The sequence below is a fragment of the Syzygium oleosum genome, unplaced genomic scaffold (genome assembly GCF_021117445.2).
Source record: "Syzygium oleosum isolate NSW1041296 unplaced genomic scaffold, Sole_v2.1 Sole_v2.12, whole genome shotgun sequence".
Lineage (NCBI taxonomy): Eukaryota > Viridiplantae > Streptophyta > Magnoliopsida > Myrtales > Myrtaceae > Syzygium > Syzygium oleosum.
Window position 1 is genome coordinate 1,310,759 of NW_026607496.1, and position 18,623 is coordinate 1,329,381.

Below are 18,623 nucleotides of genomic sequence, written 5' to 3' on the forward strand. Positions count from 1 at the left end.
AGCATAGTGAGACATCGCACTAGCAATAATGAACCATAGTAGGTCATAGAGTTGATGAGCAAAACATTACTAAAGATAGCCCATAAATACTTTCTAATGTTAATTTCGCGCCATTAAAAGGTTGGTTGAAAATACAATTGAACGAAAGTCAACTAGGGTAGGTAAATCAGGCAGGAAATAAAAGCTGCGAGTAATGCAGATTGTGACATTCTGAATTTCGACCCACTTTCGGGATTTATGAAATGATATTTTCATCAATGCACTTTCTGTTATATCTCACTCAGAATTGGCCATTCTTGGGAATACTAACCGTTAGGGAATGGCTAGTTAGGATTTTGATACGCACGACTCAAGAACTCGAACCTGGATCGGCACTTCGACCATAAGGATTGATGAGGGGATATTTTGGGCCATTATAGGCCGATCCAAAAATGATTATGGAATAATTTAACAATGTTATACAATTGAGTCACGGGTGATGCCGTTTAATCGTTGTATGCATTCCAAACGTTCCAAAATCAATTTCTAACGATCGTGTCGTTAGGAACTAGTGATTGACCCTCGTAATTACATGACAACCGAAGTCACCATGGCTCGAGTAAACTTAAACGTGGATTGATATCAAATCAACCACGGGTTGACACGCGTAAACCCTAAAAGCCGCCCGTTAGTTTGAGATACACGAAAGTCGCGTTTGATCGATTTTGACCACGAATTGGAATCCGAACTTGGGTATCGAACTTTCAAGGATATCAAAATTATTATATTGGATAACGCCGCATTAAGCTCGCTTTATTATCGGTTTGCTCAGAAATTCGCGAAAAAGGGAAATTAGGCTCGAAAATTGGAAAAGACGATTTTGCCCCTGTGTGTTCTAGAGTTTATTTGTTGAGTGGAAGGACTTGTTGGTATTTTTACCCTAGTGGCCGAAAATCTTCATGGTCAACTTTGCCCTTGCCGTTTTTGGTTAATTACAAAAATACCCTTCTAGAAGCCTTTTGTCAAGATGCATTTTTAGCCCTTAGATCAATACTTGGGCATCAAGGACTCATCCTAGCCCTCCATTTTGATGAGATATGTTCAGCTCATACTCTCTCTCTCCTCACTTTTCCCTTGCTCTCTCTCTCTCTTCATTTTTCTCTCTCTTCCTCTCTCTTGGCCGAGACACTCCCCACCACCGTCCACCACCTATCAGCCCCTCACGCCACCACCTTGGACCACTGTGGACCACCGTGAGCCGCCCCCAAGCCGCCGTTCACACCCGGAGCAGCGGCCGTTCGCCGGATCGCCATTTGGGCCGCCGCCGTTCGCGGAAGCTCTTGGCTTGGCCGGGACTGGTGGTGCTGGGTTTGGCTTGATTCTTAGCTTATATTAGTGGTAAGTAACTCTCTAAACCTTGATTAGGTTAGTAGGTTACCAATGGATAGTGTTTAGGGGTTGTTAGGGTAAATTAGGGGTTAATTTAGAGGTTATGATATAAGCTGAATTGAGGAATTGTTGGTGGCTGGATTTAATAATTATGTGGCTGATTTGAATGTTAAGATAGGTAGATTATGTTATTTGAGCTTGATCATATGTTTAATGTTGCTAATTGTGCTTAATTTGGCTAATTATGGTTGTTTAGTGGTTGTTTTAATTAAATTCGTGGGTTAGTCTTGTGGCTGCAATAATCATGTGGTAGTGGCTGAATTGGATGACTTGGACATTGATCATATGGCCCCCATTGGTTCTAGAATGGTTAAGGTTAATTTTAGGGCTTAATTATCATGATTATGTGCTAATTTTGATCCTACGGTTTAGATTAAATTAAGATGTGATAAAATGAAATCATATGGTTTATTAGAGATTTGAAATTGATCGGGTGACCTTGATTGGCAATCGCATGGCTAATTAGTCGATTATGGGTCGATTAAAGGTTTAATGACGATCGTGTGGTGGATTAGTTGTTAAATACCGATCGTATGGTTAATTGGTTTGATCGTATGGTTAATTTATTTAATCATGGCTGATTAGTTGACTATGTCTTGATCGTGTAGTTTGATTGATGATTTCGTGGCCTAGAACGAAGATCGTATGGTTGAAATTTATATTTCATGGTTGATCTCGCACTTGTTGAATAATCGTAGGATTTTAAAAGAGGATCATGTGGTTAATTATGGCTATTGTTGGCTTGGCATAGCATATCGTGATCATATATTGAAGTTTGATACGAAAAACGAGTGCGATTCATGGCAGTTTTATTCGTAGTAAATTGCACGTCATAAACACTTGCATTGGCTAATTAAGGAAGATTAAAATTGGCAATGCGTGGTTATTTACGTGTGTGACCATGATGAGTTCCGTCTAAGACGAGTTCTAGACGATGCCCGGCAGAAGTTCGGATGCTGTCTGGTACCCGACTTGTTGGGGGGTTCGATCCCAGACATTGCCGATCGCGGTAGAGGCCGGATCGATGCTCCTAAATGGAACGCCGTCCAATACCCGACTTGTCGGGGGGGGGGGGGGGGGTTCGATCCCGGATGTTGCCACGCCCAAAGTAGTGGGGTGATGCCTGGCTATGCCGGAAGACCGGCGGGAGTTCGGTGTGACCTATGGTGGGTCGTTAATAATCTGAACAACTTCGAGTGTTATGTGCATATGGCATGCTTTGAGCTTTATTATAGGATAAAATCGTGAGGCACGGTATGGGACGGACCGAAGTGATTTCATCTTATAATCGAGACTCGTGTGAATGATTGATTATGTCTGGATTATTATTATTGCTGTTATGCCTATTAATAGTTGCCATGGTTGTGATACAAATTGAGACTTGCATAGTATGTGGTACCATTGTCCGTTGGATAGGAACTTAACCTTTTTGGTTAGAATGGCATGATTAGGGTGCCGGAGGTACGTATTGCCCTAGTCGAGGCTTAGGCAGTTCACTTATTGAGATTTTATCTCATTCCCCGTTGTTAAACATTTTCAGACCCTCGACCTTAATTATGACTGAGCCTCCGCTACGTTTCGGGGTACCAACGGAGATGGAGCATTGGGTGACTGAGTACCCAGTAGGTGAGGGTAGGGAGTACCGGAAGTATGAGAGCACGGTTTGGGTCGATGATGGTGAGCAGTACTTGACAGCTCATAAGTACATGGCTTGGTTTCTGAGAGACGGAGCTCAGACTATTGGTCCTCTCGAGGGGTTCGATGTTCCCCATGACGATGGTTTAGGATTATGGGATCTTATGGAGATTGATCCCCCTGACGGAACTGTAGTTAATCCAGAGCCAGAACCGATGGTTACAGAGCCCCCAGCGTGGGTCGAGTGGCCAGAACCTGAATGGTAGTCTTTGCCGTCCGGCTCTTATAGTGAGGCATCTGACCCGGCTTCGCCAGGAGCACCGCCAGGATGTTGCGGAGGTTTTTGATAGGGTTAGAGATCCCTATCTTTTTGGGAGCTCCTCTTTTGAATAGAGTAGTGGAGCAGATCGACCACCCTATCCCTTTTTGAGTATGCGTGGTCTGGGTTTGTGGCCTTTAGGAAGGCTTGTATATGCTACCGTTGTATATGACGTTAAGTTTATAAAACAGCTTATTGGTTTGTTTAAATTCTCTCTCTGTTATCCCGTTTGAATACTTGTTGAATGGAGTGTTCGTATGGCTTCCGCGTATTTTCTCTTATTTCGATGGTAACGGGTCGGCGACGAATCCTGGGAGTCGCATTCTTAACGACCGCGGCGGGATGTTACGTGATCGTAGGGTACGGGGCGTGACACAGATGGAGTTAAAAGGCTATAAGTCGATCGAAATCAGGCAAAGATAGTCGATAACATGAAGTGTAGAGCCAAACTCGGACTTTTACGATTAAGAAAAATGGTCAAGGTCGGCCTTATGAACTCTAAGAAGATCTGAAAGAGAGCACTTTTTCGATGCTTATCTGATGAAGATTCCATCTATGACCGCTTTGAACTATCACTGATCCAATTGCATATTTCGAAGGTTTAGTAACGCGGTAAGAAGCGGGACGGAAATTGAACGATCCACTAATCTTTTCTCAAGGGACCACCGAGCACTTCCTTTGGCTGATGATCAATTCAACCATCAGCTGACAGCTTTGATATAGAAAAAGCAATTGGAAAAGCTGAAACCAAGGATATAATAGAAAAGGAGGAAATTCATTTGAAGTATTAATCACGTCGGAATATAAAATCAGATTATAGCTGCACACAAGTCCTTCAAGTTAAATCAAACCTATCAAAGGATTCAAAGCCGGCGCGAGGGGAAAAGCACCGCCCATCAACGCACCAACGTAATTAAAAACGAATCCCACCTTGAAAGTGGTGGGCAAAACACCACCAAAGGCAGCTAATAAGTAATGATTGACCCCCAAACTGGGACTTTGACATTTCTTGCGTGCGTGGAGGGTATTAGAGATATATTACTACTTGTTATTACTATATGGGATTAGGTTAATTGTGTCTTATAATAATTTTAAATAACTCTAATTGCGTTCTCACTTGTATATATGGAATGCAAGTTAAAAGAGAAAGTTGGCAATTGTTTGAATTAGTCCTATTAGTGAATCTTTTTAATCACATATATATATATGTATGTATGTTGGCCAAAACAAACATCTCTGTGTCTTTTTTTTTTTGGTGTCCAGCCATCTCCCGTAAAGCATTTTCTTCCTTACAACGAACTTAGTAATAATCCGTTTTATGATGTGTTATGTTCTTAAGAGAGCTGATTGTACCTCTGCGATCGTGAGCTAATTGAGGTAACAATTACTCTTTTTTTTCTTCTGTTTTTCCTGTCGTTGTAAAGCACGTCTAAATTGAGAGGATTTCAAGTCCATCGACCATAGACTAGATTTCAAAGCTTCCAGCTTTGGAACATGAAATGGCTATCAATTGTCAATCTTTCAACACATATGTTCAAGGAAAACCAATTAACCATCTAAAGCCAGAGTTTATTCAATCTGAAGTCTTTTTCATGCTCAACTTTAAAGGGGTCACTATATATATATGTGTGTGTGTGTGTGTCTTTGTGTGTGTGTGTTAACTAATTGATCGAATCCAACAATTAACAAAGTGACGGATAGGGAAAATTACCAAAAAAATTCTAAACTTATTGCACTTTTACCAATTCAGTCCTAAATATTTTAATTGTGCTAATTGAATCCTAAACGTTTTCACGTTTTGTCAATTGAGTCCATCCGGCCAATTTTGGCCAGAAATCACTGGCATGGACGCCAACCGTCCTACGTGGCACGGGCACCACTGACGTTGACAAATTTTTTTAATATTTTTTTCGATTTTTTAATTTTTTCCTTTTTTTCTCTTTTCCTTCTTTTTTTTTTTTTAGTGTTGTCAGCAAGGGTCTCAGCCCTCACCCGGTGGCCCTCGCCTGCAGCCAGCAAGGGCTTCATGGCCCTCACTCAAACCATTGAGGCCGCGGCGAGGCTACCTTGCCCAGACTTGGGTGTGGCTGGCCTCACTCACGAACACAATGGCCTTACCCAAATTTAGGCAAGGGCCTGGCAATCATTGCCGGCCACAATTAAAAAAAAAAGAAGGAAAGAAGGAAAAGAGAAGAAAAGCAAAAAAAGGGAAAGAATAGAAAAAAAATTTAAAAATTTTAAATTTTTCATGTCAACGCCAACCATGCAACGTAGTACAGCTAATGTCCACATAAGTGATTTCTGGCCAAAATTGGTCGGATGAATTCAATTGGCAAAATATGAAATGTTGATGACTCAATTGGTACAATTAAAATGTTTATGGCTAAATTGGCAAAAGTGCATAGATTTAAGACTTGTTTGGTAATTTTCCCATGACAAATGTTATATTTCAGTCATCATCATTACACTGTCAGCATAGTCACATTAATATTGTCGGAAATTTTGTAATTTAAAAAATTGAATCTGAAATAAAAATTGTATTAGGAAAGGATCCAAAATGTTTTTTCCACCAAATGAAAGAACATAATAGACATATAGAAGAACCAAAATTCATTCGACCATCTCTCGTAAATCATTTTCTTCGCTACAACGAACCTAGTAATAATCCGTTTTATAATGTGTTATGCTCTTAAGAGAGTTAATTGTATAATTGGACATCTGCGCTCGTGTTCCTAATTTACTAAAACTAGAGAGCTAATTGAGGTAGCGATTACCTTTTTTTCTCTCTCTTTTTCCTGTCGTTGTACAGTAGGTCTTAACTGAGGGGATTTCAAGTCCATCGTCCATAGACACGATTTCAAAGTTTGCAGCTTTGGAACAGGAAATGGCTATCAATTGTCAGTCTTTCTACATATATGTTCAAGGAAAACCAATGAACCATCTAAAAACAAAGCTTATTCAATCTGAAGTCTTCTTCACGCTCAACCTTTTTAAAGGGTCGCTATGTATATTATTCAGTCGATCCAATCCTACACTTCCATCTGGAGAAATCTCTGGAAGCACACGTGATTTAACAAGAAATGCATTTTGGGCCAAAGCAGGCCGTACCCGTCGTATTGCACCCTGAAAGTGGGTACAATTGATAAGTCAAAAAGTCACCAACAATGCGATTTATGCCTTACTTCCAACCCACCAATAACTAGGATTGGTATATGGTCTCTCAAATTAGGACTTTGTAAGTCAATAAATTCTCTTTTTGAGCAATGTGTGATGCCCTAGAGATGAATGTGTACCACTAGCGACGTTCCAAATTACGGAAACTTATGGTATCCGAGAAATCGCCAATCACTTCTTTTTTTGTCGAAATTGCCAATCACTTTGAGCGATTACTTGTAAGAGGTTTCAATAGTAGATGATTAAAGGTTATCGAGAGGGGAAAATCAGGAAAAAAGTGATGATTGAAAAGACTATATTACAACTTTTTTGTTTCGTTAGAATTTGACTTCGCGACAGAATATCTTTTAATGAAAGTCATTTTTCTATTTATTAGAGGAGATCAGTTCTGTGGTGATTCCAAACAAAAAATATCACAAATAGACAATGTAATCGGTAACTTACTTCAAATGGAACTAAACTTATGCAAATCGTGTCGGAATTTAATCGACAACAAAGCTTAAGATCGAATCACTTCAAATAGAACCAAACATAAAAAACTTTGCCCGAATTTAATTGATGCCGAGGCACCCAAGATATACAGCAAAAATATATGTCGGAATTTAATCAACGACGCGAGTTTAGAAACTATAACTATAGTGCATAAATTAAAAGATAATTGAAATATAACATGTTCATTTGTTTGTGCGTAAGGGGTCTCCAATAGATGAATGCTGGTATTTATACTGCCCATGACATAACCATCTGAGAGCAGTTCTCCTGCAGTTATATCCATGCCTCCATATCTCCAAAAGCCTCGTGTCCATGCTCTCACAATGCCAAGATCTCGTATTCAAGTGGTTGTTCCCTTAAAATCGCATTTTGATCTTTTGTGTCCATCTATTGCCACATCTATTCTTACTCCACGATTTTTAGGACTTTGTTGCTTTATTCACCAGTTTCAAATTTGAAATTCCATAATCGTATCATGACGCCCTCTAGGTATCTAGTCTTCTCTTGGTGTTTCAATTGGTAATCTATCGACAATTACCAGTCATATGCCGTCGTTTATCGACAGCTGATTAATGGTCATCAATGTATATCAATATGAATAACATTTCTTATGGTTGTCGATAATAGTTCATGTGTTTAACAACAACTTGTACTGTAGTCGCGTGCCCATCCATATCGACAATCTGGTTAATTTTTGGTGCAGACATTTTTAAGAAGATTCAAGGCTTTACCGTGTTTCCGGAATGGTTTAGAAGTTTTACACATTGATTAAGTAACGTTGTGTGAATTGGCTAAACAAAAGGAAAAAAACAAGAAAACAAAAACAAACGAGTGGAAGATAAGACAATTATGTCAAATAATATGTGAAATCGACAATCTGTATGTGTATATATATACACCAAGTGTAGGTTTAGAAAAGCCAATTCACATAAATTAACTCACGAGATCTGTAATGGACCTAAATACATTCGCTCGGTTAATTAATTATGTTGGGGTATGGTTCATACTCTCCGTCGACAGAAAGGCATAGGGATCCAGTTCCCAGAGGATCCAGTTCCGATAACATCATCCTCGTCGAGACAATCCAAGATCTCGTCTTCACTAAAGCCAAGCTTGTGAAATGACATCGGCGTCTACTTCGACTTGTCGATAGCCCTCTTAGCATTCTTGAAGTTCTTGCGCTTCTTGTAAAACCAACCGACGCCGACAGTTAAAACCAACCCGGCAAGTACAAAGATCGATCTGAGCAACCGCACGTAACCAGAGTTCCTCTCTTCGCCTCCGCCATTGCATGAACCCTTCATCCTGCCTCCACCACACAAGCCAGGGTTGCCCAAGAAGCTGTTTCGGTACATTTGCTTAGTGAACATGGGAGGCAGAGTACCAGATAACCTATTGTAGGACAGATTGAGCTGATCGAGCTTCAGATTCTGCAACTCGACGGGGACTTTCCCGGAGAACCGATTCCCTGAGAGATCCAGATGATCGAGCACCGATAAGCTCCTGATCTCGCCAGGAATACTCCCCGAGAGCCGATTATTTGCCAAGTTCAGCTCATTCAGCTTCTTCCACTGCTGAATGCCGCTGGGCAACTCACCAGACAGTTCATTGTGGTGGAGATCAAGCCTCCCCAGCCGCCCAAGATTCACAATACTCCCTGGCAGTGACCCTGTAAGCTTGTTCTCACTTGCGGAGAAGTCTGAAAGGCTCACTAAAGTCCCAATCCCTCTTGGTAGAGACCCAGCAAACTCATTTCTTGATAAACTCAAAACAGAGAGAGCACTAGCACTCGCTATTTCCTCTCCAATGGGACCTGAGAACTTGTTATCCGCAAGTTCGAGCAAATAAACCCGAGGCAAACCCCAGAGGGAAGAGGGAACTTCACCGGATAACCCGTTATTGCCCAAACGGACTTGGGTCAAGCTCCAGCAACCGCCAAGTGGCTCTGGGATTGGTCCCGAGAACGAGTTCTTTATCATCCAAAGCTCCTCCAACTCACCTTTAGTGCACAAACTTGTCGGAATTTCACCGGAAAAGTTATTGGTGGACACGTCTATGTATCTTAGTGGTGCATTTAGGCCGAAATTTTTTGGCAACTCGCCGGTAAGCTGGTTCTTGAACAGCCTCAGCTCATACAAGTTCGGTGAGTCAGCAATGCTTGCCGCCAGCTCGCCAGAGAACTGGTTCTCATAGAGATTGAGCGACTCGAGAGGCAACCGAGTCAGCTCGTCCGGAATAGTACCACTCAGCCGGTTCATCGATGCGTCGAGCAACCGCAATGCGGTCAGCTTCGACAGCCCTGGTGGCAACTCCCCCGTCAGGGAGTTATTGTAGAGCTCAATCTGGATGACGCTCTTCAACTCAGTGAGCGAACTCGGTATGGGGCCCTCCAAGTAGTTGATGGCGAGGTCCAAATCGGTGAGTCTCTTGAGCCTCCCGAGCGACTCCGGAATCTCCCCGGTCAAGCTACACTCGGTCAGCCAGAGCACCTCGAGATTCATCAAGTTACCGAGCTCCGGCGGGATCAGACCCGGCGTGAACGGGTTGTACGAGAGGTTCAGCATCTTCAGCGAGCTAATGTTGCCGAGAAAGCCCGGTATCGTGCCATCGAGGAGGTTGTTCACGAGGGACAGCACCTCGAGCCTCTGGAACTGGCCAAAGCTCGCCGGGATGTTGCCGGAGAAGTTGTTGCCCGACAAATCAAGGTAGGCCAGGTTGGGCAGGTCGACGAGGGAGGCAGGGAGACCGCCAACAAGGAGGTTCTGGGCGAGATTGAGGTGGACGAGGGAGCGGCAGGCGGAGAAGCCGGAGGGGAGGGAGGTGATGGAGTTGTTGTAGAGGGAGAGGAAGGTGAGGTTGGCGAGGCTGCAGAGGAGGAGGGGGAAAGGACCGGTGAGGTTGGCGCTGGGGAGGTTGACGGAGGTGACGGAGCCAGAGGCGGGGTCGCAGGCGACGCCCGGCCAGCCGCAGGGGGAGTCGCCGCTATCGTCCCAGGCAGCAAGGGAGGAGTCGGGGTCGGAGAGGGAGAGCTTGGCGCCGTGGAGGTAGAGGCCTTCCTGGTTGAGGGAGAGAGCGGGTGGAGCTGCAGAGAGGAGGAGGAGGAGGAAGAAGAGGAGGAGAAGCATGGTTTCTCTTCAAGCTTTCTCTCTCTCTATCTTCGCCGTGAGTGATGGATGGTTGGGGCGGGAATATATGGGAGCGACGAGAGGGAATGTTGGGGCTAGTAAGTACTATTTGTCTGGGTAATCATAAAAACTAATCTTAATCTTAAATGTTTTTGTGACTATTTTTAATCTACTGTTATAATAATAGCCTATTTTGAGCCAAAAAAATAAATAACGAATAATTAGAAATTTTTGCAAGGTCTACTCATTAAAAAATTCATGACACACAATATGCTGTTATTTTAATAGCAGCCCAAAGATTTTTATGCTAACAAAGCTCTATCAAATATTCCACGCATTACAATAAAAATATTTTTTCATCTCTTCGACCTAATAACAATAATAATAATAATAATAATAATAATAATAATAATAATGTTCGTTTGCCTTCATGAATACCTAAAATCCGGGAAAAGTGTCAGAAAAGTCATAAACCTTTTGCATCGATGTCAATTTAGTCCTAAACTTTTTGTTTTTGTGCCAATTCGGTCTTTCCGGCTAATTTCGGTCGGAATTTACTGACGTGGACGTCGGCCGGCCTATGTGGCACCGTCGGTAATGGCGTGGATAACTTTTAATAATATTTTAATATTTTCAAATTTTTTATTATTATTATTATTTTCCTTTCTTCTTCCTCCAGCCAGAGGCTAGGGGGCCTCTGGCGAGCCCCATTGGTCACTGGCAAGGCTCGCCCTTGCCAGCGGCTGGGCGAAGGTGAGCCTCTCCAATGGTTGGGCGAGGCACGACCTCGCCGGATCTGGCGAGGTTGGGCCTCACCCATGGCTGGGCGAGGCTCAACCCTCGCCACATCCGGCAATGGCGAGCCTCCCCTAGCCCAGCGCGAGGCTCGAGCCCTCGCCAGATGGCCGCAAGGACGGCCTCGCGCTGGGCTGGGCGAGGCACGACCTCACTGGATCTGGCGAGGTCGAGCCTCAACCATGGCCGGCGAGGCTCGACCCTTGCCAGATCCGGCGAGGGCGAGCCTCGCCCAACCCAGTGCAAGGCTCGAGCCCTTGCAGGGGCACGCCCTCGCGCAGGCTAGGGCGACCTCGCCAGGTGTCGCTTGCACCAAGGCGACGATCGGCGAGGCCGCCGTGGCCTGGGCGAGGGTTCGCCTCGCTAGATCTAGCCTGCGAGAGGGGAGCCCTTGCCGGGGCTCGCCTAGGCCACGCCGGGTTTGGCCGGGCGACGGCGACCCTCACCCAGGTGAGGGCAGCCCGCCCGGCCATGGCCAGTGGTCGGCCGTCGCCTGTGGCCAGTGGCTAGTCGCCGGCGAAGGGAGGAAGAAAGAAAAAAAAATCAGAAAAAATAATTAAAAAATTGATAAAATATTATTAAAAATTATCTACGTCAGCGCCAGCGATGCCACGTAGGCCGACCAGCGTCCACTTCAGCAAAATCCGACCAAAATAAGCCCGAAGGACTGAATTGGCACTAGTTCAAAAGGTTTATAACTGAATTGGCATAAAAAAAATAGTTTATGACTAAATTGACACTAATACAAAAGGTTTAGGAATTTTCTGACACTTTTCCCCCTAAAATCCACATCAAAACTTGTCTCTTGCTCTCTTCCCCCTTTCCTTTCTCTCTCCTCACATGCGGCGGCACAGCAGTGAACGAAGGCCACCACTATAGAGCATCAAGCAACCACTGAAGGGTCGTAAGAGGCTAGCCTCGAGCTTACGAGGGCCACGATCTGCCGTGAGACTTTGCAAGAGGCTCGTAAGATATGTAGCAAAGCTTGGCCATGACCATTAAGTCTACGCCATTTTGACATCGATCCTTGAGCTCGGCCTCAGATCTGAGGTCGGCAACGGCCTCCGAAGCCCCTTACAGTGGAGAAAGGGAGATTTTTGTGGTGGATGTATTGGACCGAGCAAGCCTCTCTAATGAGGGAGAGAGTGTGGACGGGAATGGTTTGGGAAATAAATGGAGATTTGGTAAATTATATGTTCGTGAAAGGGATAACTTGAAATCCATCGTAAAAATGAGGATGCTAACTACAGATTTCAAAATGCGAGAAAGATATCTAATATGAGAAATAAAGTTAAAGGTGATTAATATGATTTTCGCTTTACATTTTTCTTTTTTGTTTCCATCCATAATCTTTTCACCAAAATTTGAATCCTTTTTCAATATCCTGCCAATTTTTTCATTCCTCCCATTTTCCTTCATTTGCCAAACATAGCCTTAGAGAATAGTCCGATATGGTTTTTCATTATTTTTTCTTACCCTGAAATAAGTTTTCGTGTTAATTATTCAAGCATAATACTCCTCTCATCCATATATCAAGTGATAGACGAAACTCAAATTCATGCGCTTTAAGATGATATCATAAAAGTAGGTAAGTATACCGATTTGACCCTAAATTTCAAGCAAAAAAAAGGAAAAAAAAAATATGAGCGCTATTAAGCAACACGATGATTGTTAAACATTCCTGCACTTTATGTTATAAATGTTTTAATTGAATATACTAATGATTATATATATTATTTAATACATCAATTTAACGACATACTAATTTTACATATCAATCATATTGAAAAAAGCAATTTTAAGCCAAATTTTGAATTTCTGCCCTTTTTATTGCACTTAGACATATAATCGAAGATTAACCTTAAGCAAATCAAGCCGTGTTTGGTCATTTCCTTTCTGGGGACATTGGATTTCTATTTCATTTTCAAACCCACCAAATTATAATTGAGGTTATTTCAAACGATGGCATCTTTCTTATAAGAAAAAGTACTTCCATTTAGAAAAGTTTAAAAAATTCGAATGGAGTTTAAATATTAATATTTTTGTATAAGATTTTGAGCATATTGCTTATGCAACCTCACAAATCTACTTTTTATATTTAATGAAAAGTTTACAATAGCAACGTACTGTATTTAAAAGTCCTAGTTATAATCCTCAAATTAAGAGTATTTTTTTTTTTTGATAATTGAGGTGTCCGTGCGGCCGGCGAGCTAGGGCTCAAACCAGTGGTGATGCCCGACTAGTCCTCGAGGGGGGCTAGCGCAGCATCCCACCGCCACGACCCCCCACTTAAATCACCGATGGGCGAGTTTGAACCCAGGACCTCTCGTGAAAGGAACTGAGCGCAAACCAATGCGGCCACCGATGGGTGGGTTCAAATTAAGAGTATTGGAGATTGGCGGAGTCAATAGTTTCCGTATCTACTATTATTTCTCTCAATTTGAAAGTAATTAAAAATAGAAATGTTGATAGTCAAACCAGACGCCTACATATATTTTCAAGTGTTTGTAAGATATAATTTCCATCTCCGATAGCCTTTAAAATAAGAATATTTCGAATTTTAATATTAGTTTCTTTTATGCTTTTGCTATTGCTTTCTCATAGTGAAACAATAGATTATTTTTTTTGGTTGAAAGAAAATTTCATCCATTTGTCAAGATCAAACGTAGAGGAACATAGAAAGCTTCCAAGCAAAGCAAATACCAAAGAGCTACAAAACAAAAGAAAACAACGAGAGTACTACTTGTAGCTATAAGCACACTCTCTTCCCAAAAAACAAGATTTGTTATTGTTCCGAAAAAACAATTGGCGGCCGATCACTAGCATCCTTAGTGATGGACACCCGCTAAGATCTTTTCCTCCAGGAACTACGGCTTACAGTGAGCACCTAGGTTCGGCACCCTCAACACTATTGCCATATGGAAACGACGACAATAAAAACAATAACATGTTGAACCACCAAAGATTGAACACCTCTTAGGAACTCCAAGGTCTAAATTTAGATCGGTAGAGAAAAGCTCCTAGATTTAGATCTAAACCTAAATCAAGAGAGGATAGCTTCCGCCGAATTTTGAAGAAGTCATGAATACACGACTCGAGTATCCTGTTGGCTGGACTAATTACGACTTTCTCACAAAGTTCAGCCGCAAATTAATGAAAGTTGAGGGAGGGAATTCAACTACCTACTTCCTTAAAAACGTTTCTTTCATATTTATAAATTTTAAGGTACATTATTATTAAACTACCGGGGTTTGCCCCAGTGGCTACCCTCCCTACTTGAGAAGAGGGAGGTGGAGAATTCAATTATCTACCTTCTCAAGAGGGTTAGGGGTGGGGACATTTAGTTTCAGACGTAAGTTTCGACTCTCATGCTTTGCAAAGAGGCAGGGCAAAAATTTGAGAGTGAGTTGAGAGATAGAGTATGATAGATAAAAAAAAGGTACATTATTGATAATGTCATTATTGGAATAATGGCTAAAGAACTTATTTTTGCGCATTCATCTAATAAATGAATTGGTTGCATTGCACCAAACTCTTGTACGGTCTCATGAATGAACGTAAATCTCATGTGATTATAAGTTGATTCGCGACATCCGCTTCACCCCGGCAAAAAAGTTATTGTTGGTTCATTTGATTCGTCTCAAAATTGGATTATGCAAGGGACGATGATCCTATATAGTTACGATTTTCATGTTTTCTGAATCTGATTTCGAGAAAAGATTTCTATCCCAACATGAAAAACCCAATTTCAGGAATGAATCAAACCGATTTTTAGCTATACATCCGAATTCAATAATCAATCAATTACAATGTTCGTGCCTCTTTTGAGTGCTTGAACAAATGGGGAAAATAGTCCAAAAAAAGTCATAAATTTATTGCACTTTTATCAAATCAAAAAGCCATTCTGACGATTTCTAGCAACGGTTTGCTATTGACAATGGCTAAAACCAATAGGTACTTGAGGATTTCGATGGGCAATGGTCATATGAGGATGGCTTATTATATATTAAGTCCATGAGAAGTAATTAGGTTGGAAGAAAAACGAACATAATGAGTCATGTGTTTTGAGTCCTCTTCTTTGCTCTGTTTTTGTTTTTGTTGTTGGTTGCTGTTTACTCCTGATGTCAATGTCTAGGTAAATTCACAAAAGAAGGGAAAAATGACAAACGTGCGCAAACCATCTCGAGAACCTATAGAAGAATATATACACATGGGTTACAGTTGATGACCTCCCCTGTTTAAAGCTCTCTCCAACCTTGTCTCAAAGGGGGCGGAGTGCCAATTCACTTTCTTATCCTGCAACATCAACAAAAGAAAAAACAAAAGAAATTAGTTTCCTTCCCACTTCGACCTCATGAAACCACTTACACATCTGTGATCACCCGATGCCTCTCTGTATTTGCTGGTGGTGTTTGGCATTCCTTTGAAGGAAGCGGTTGAGCAAGAATTGCCGACCGAATCCGACTGCCTCGAGTCTAGGAAGCAGGGACACTCTCCGGGGGCTTCCATGTCGTGTTGGACACATGTCGGACGTGTCGGACACCGACACTCGTCCGACACTCTTTTTATTATTATTTATTTATTTGTAGATCTGAATCAAATTAATTTGATTGAAATAATCATAAAAATGATAATTTATTATGTATATAAAAAAATATATATTTAATATACAACGTGTCTCAATGTGTTGCAATTCTCTATTTTTTGAGAATGACGTGTCGACGTGTCGTGTCGTGTCGCGTGTCGGTGTCGTTGTTGGTGCTACTTAGGCTCTAGTATGTTCCGACTGTCCCAATTATGGGCATCTCGTCGGGACTTCTGCTCAGCGACTTCCTCGGTGAAGACTACGCTGAAAACTGTCGGAGTTCTTCAACAGTCAATGCACCCAAAATTGGCTCCTCGGTGAGCTCATAAATCCTTTTACCACTCGTCTCGACTTGGACAGAGTCCAAGGTCATTGCCCTCTCCTTTTCAATCGGCGTAGTTCGTGAGGAAGGCAACCAATTTGAAAGGCTAGCATCCACAGGTAATTCTTGGGAAGATTTCTTTGTCTCATTCGGTTTTGCCTTGAAACTGAATGATACTTCCTTCAAAGCTGGTGCAGTGTCGAATGACATCCTAGCTTCTTGGTCGAAGCTCAAATTCCCCTTTCGGTGCTTCAGCAGCAGCGTCCCTTTCGCTTTCACGGCCTTCCATTCAGTTAGATTTTCGACGGTATTCAACACTGAATGGATGTACACGCTCCTATCTCGAGCATTCACATTCAACTTACTCTGGTTCCATTCTGCTACAGGAGATTCGCGGCACATATGTCCAGGATTGCAAACCTCACGAGGAGTTGGGTGAACTGCCCTCGTTTCTTTGATCTCATCATCACCCTCACATATCTCATTAGAGTCCTGACGTTCATCCTCATCATCGTGGTCGTCGACCATAATCATCATTAGTAAGATCACTCTCATTGCAATCAAGTCCAAAAATTTGTCAAGTTTTAAAACTTGTTAGCATTTTTCATATGTCAAGTTGAACGGAGTTAATGGAATGACATGATTGCATCAACTTAACAAGTTTTAGGACTCAATTGCACTTTGATAACAAGTTTTAGGACTTGATTGCATTTTTGGAAAATTTTAAGACTCAATTGTAGTTTCGTGATAAGTTTTAGGACTTTCAGTATATTTATCCCCATTTATTTTAGTTGTCTTTTAACCACTTTGGATAAAAATTCTACGTCGCCGGCTTAGACAGCCATGTGATATCTTTTGTTCAAAAATTTACCTAAATACTTCTTACTCATACTGATACTTGAGCAGTACTTTAAAAAGATATGATTTGAAGTTCTTGGTCAGGTGTCGAAATAACCGAAATCCATCCGTACAAAGATTGGCCTGTTTAATTATAATAGACACCCATTTGCTAGTCATTTTATTTAGAAAACAAGATTTACTATATATTGAGAATATATCTTGAGTTTAAGCCCGTAAATGAAATCCGATTAAGTAGTTTTTCTAGTTTGAGTACGTCTCCTAAAAGGCATTTCATATTCTGGATCCAAAAAACATATATTATATATTTAAGAGGTGGGTGTTGGTTTTTTCCCATCAGTGAGTAGAGGAATTTTTTTACGTAACAATCACACACACACACAATCAAATGTGTGGTATGATTGTGAATTATATCCTAAAGAAATTGCTAGTGTTTTGAAGTCAATAAATCTTGTGGTAAGATTTGTGAAGTCCTTTGTGATATTGAGAGATTGTTTCCGAGGAAATGTCGAGGCTAAACATTATCTTAGTTATTCGATGTAATTAAAGGTTGCAAAATACTTAGAGTATTTGGGTGATTCGAGCGTGGTTGTAATTTTTGTTATATCGTTTGATTTATAGTAAAATCTTATGTTGCTCTCTCTGTGGAGTAGGTTGCCCCAACCAAACTACGTAAATCTCGATTTACTTCTTTGTTTTGTTTATTATTGTGTTCGATCGCTTGTTCTTCACAACAATTGGTATTGAAGCAAGCTTGGCTGAGTTGAAGTGAATCGATAGAAACAGAATAAGAAAAAAGTGAAAATCGATAGATTTGATAAGAATGATTTTGATTTTTGAAAAATGCAGATTGAGGATTATCTATATCAGAGGAATCTGCATCTACCTTTGTTTAGCAAGAAACTAGAGTCGATGAATTAAGCTGATTGGGAATAGATCACACTGATCAAATCATGTAAATTTAATTTCTAATTTATTTATTTATTTTTTCTTTATTATTGTGTCCCGCTGCATGTTTTTCGCCACACTATCTTTTAGTGGTAATGATGGATGGATTTAAGTACACTCTTGACGAGACCTCGTCATTGCTATTCATGTTGGGTCCATATGATTAATTTCCCTCTAAAACTTAGAAAACGATACCAAAATACTTTTACTTTTATCGATTAAGAAAAAGTTATAAATAACTAGCCACTGGCCAGGTATGGACTCTGGTCTACTGAAGATTGCCACCATTTCAAGGGAAGCCATTTTAGAAAAATAACCCTCTTTTTTAATTCGCTTACTAAGTTCGATACAGCAAATTTGATTTAGCAAAACAAATAAAAATAAAATTATAAGGTCAATTGAAATGATAAAGTGCTAGTGTCATTTTTTAAGCTGCAGGAGTATACCTACAGCACCAGTAAAATGTAGTTGCGGTTGATCTGATTACGCCAACTCTAGTGTCACAGCGGTAAATCTCCATTTCGTGCCATTTGACTACGCATCAACGGATAGAGATTTTTTCAAATTCATGGGATGGACTATGCATCATTGTAATCAGTTTATGTCGGTTTCGCGCCATCAAAAGGTTGATTGAAAATCCAATCGAAGGAGCAATTGAGGCAGGTAAGTTAGGCAGGAAACAAAAGTTGCGAGCAATGCAGATGGAATCAAAAGGCTACTAGTCGATCGAAATCGGCAAAGATAGTTGATAATATGAAATTTGGAGCCAAACTCGGAATAGTATGATAACGATAATCATTGTCAAGGTCAGTTTTATGAACCCAAGAAGATTTGAAAGAGAGCACTTTTTCTATGGTCATTTGACGAAGATTCTATTTAAATCGCTTTGATTTGATTGTAAAATTCAAAATTTTAGTAATGCGACGAGAAGAAGTACGAAAA

At 41.2% G+C, this 18,623-nt stretch overlaps 2 pseudogenes; both read right to left on the reverse strand.

Moving 5' to 3' along the window:
- Positions 1–7,957: 7,957 nt before the first annotated feature.
- LOC130139559 (receptor-like protein kinase HSL1) lies at positions 7,958–10,173 on the reverse strand (annotated as a pseudogene).
- Positions 10,174–15,183: 5,010 nt separating this feature from the next.
- LOC130139503 (protein JASON-like) lies at positions 15,184–16,446 on the reverse strand (annotated as a pseudogene).
- Positions 16,447–18,623: the final 2,177 nt, after the last annotated feature.